The following is a 1,041-nucleotide window of genomic DNA, read 5'->3' as shown; positions in this document are numbered from 1 at the left end:
CAGACAGACAGACAGACAGACAGACAGACAGACAGACAGACAGACAGACAGACAGGCAGGCAGGCAGGCAAACAGACAGACAGACAGAGAAACAAAGAGATCTACGCGTAATATTTGGGTGAGTTACCTGTTGGTCATTGGATGAAACTGCAACAGATTCCGGAAAGCTGTTGCCTCGGTAAATAAGTTATCAGTTGATGCAACACAGTCCATGATTACGACTACTTCGTGTTGGTGTTGTATAACCCAGATAGATTAACCTCAAACGTCCACAACCTGCACACTGAACACAGGGCCTGTGGTTGTTCAACCTAGCTTTAAGGGGAATGGCCTACATATTGGGCAAAGCAGTCTTTACACTATAATGAGATAGAGAGACACCCTTCATCTTTAGCTGAAATATAGTATCATATCAATAGCTGTGAAAAAAAGCTGCCCAACCGTAAAACTGGTATTTGTCGATTATGAAAACTGTTGTTTTTTGTTTTGTTTTGTTTTTTTGGGTTTTTTTTTTTGGGGGGGGGGTTGTTTATTACGAGAACTGTTACACGTACCTATCTATTACGAAAACTGTTGTTTGTATTTATCTATTATGAAAACTGTTATTTGTCTATTGTTATTTGTCTATTTAAAATGAAAATTGCTACTAGTCTATAATGAAAACTGTTGTTCGTCTATTATGAAAACTGTTATTGGTCTATTTTGAATGTGTTTGAAGTTGTGCAAGAGTTTCTCTTTCTTGTCGCTTTTCGACGACAACGACAACATCGATGAAGACTGTAATGACGATAATGATGAGCTGCTTTTCTATAAACCCTGAGAAGAGTATGATGACTAGATTAGAGGGCGGGTGACCTGTACAACAGTTCTACCTTTCTCATTTTAACTGATTATGGTGTTATTATCACATGAGAGAGACAGAACGAGAGGGGGAGGGGAGAAAGGGGGGAAGAGAGGGGAGAGGGTGGGTGGAAAAAGAGAGAGACTGGCAGAGAGAAAGAGAGAGGGGGGAGAGGAGAGAAAGAGGGAGAAAAGTGTTGG

Source organism: Aplysia californica, unplaced genomic scaffold (assembly GCF_000002075.1).
Source record: "Aplysia californica isolate F4 #8 unplaced genomic scaffold, AplCal3.0 scaffold00615, whole genome shotgun sequence".
In the NCBI taxonomy this organism is placed as follows: Eukaryota; Metazoa; Mollusca; class Gastropoda; order Aplysiida; family Aplysiidae; genus Aplysia; species Aplysia californica.
The sequence above is the reverse complement of the archived record's forward strand: the minus strand, read 5'-3'. Positions refer to the sequence as shown.